Below are 869 nucleotides of genomic sequence, written 5' to 3'. Positions count from 1 at the left end.
ACTCAGCCATATATTTCTATTCCTGCCCCAAATACTTGCAGGACAAAGAATTAACTCCCTTTATTCAGGGATCTGTAAGTTATCTGCAAGCCTTAACTTAGGCCTCTCAAAAAGGCTGGGAGGAAAATTTGTCTTCTTAGCAGTTTTTTTCTGCCTTTACAGATCAGCCCACTAAGACTGGTGCTACCATCACAAGCACCAGTTCTGTGTGCTAGCAGGCCACCCAGCATAAATCCTGGATCTAGACAGGCCACATTACCCCTTTTTGTGGAATTATCGGAGCTTGCGCTTTGGATGCTGTACACTTTTTTGCCCAGTCTATGGTGCCCGGAGAAGCCAGACAATACCTGTCGACGCTTCTGGAGAAGCTTAAGCCAGCAAACCAGATTTGTGACAGACGAACACGCTTATCAACATGGTGGTTTGACCTGGTATGAGGAACCTTACTGTCAGATTTTCTGCATTGCGAAGTCACAGACTCGGAGGAAGGATAAGCAACTGCAGCCACACAAGATACCCGGGGCAGAGCCCAGACAAGAGCTCCAAGGTCAAGTTACAGCTGCAACTGCCAGAATACATATTTTTCTGTAAGTAGGAGAAACAACATTCACCACAAAAATCATGGAAACCAAGAGGCAACTCTTCTACTGCCTTCAAAAAGCTTAAAGGAAGATGCTCTGATAGGTGGAGAGCTTTCACCACGCGAAGAACACGAGCAAATGATGCAGGTCCCACCTGCACGTGTTCATGACCACGGTACCACTACGGCCCTTCGTGTGAGCCACAAGCTCTGCTCACACAAGGCTCCTACGGACTTGATGCCCAGAAGCTCTGAATCCCCGGCTCTCTGCTAGTGGAAGAGCCAAAAA

This window comes from Chlamydotis macqueenii, chromosome 12, assembly GCF_036417535.1.
Source record: "Chlamydotis macqueenii isolate bChlMac1 chromosome 12, bChlMac1.mat, whole genome shotgun sequence".
NCBI classification, from domain to species: Eukaryota; Metazoa; Chordata; class Aves; order Otidiformes; family Otididae; genus Chlamydotis; species Chlamydotis macqueenii.
This window is presented reverse-complemented; position numbering follows the sequence as displayed.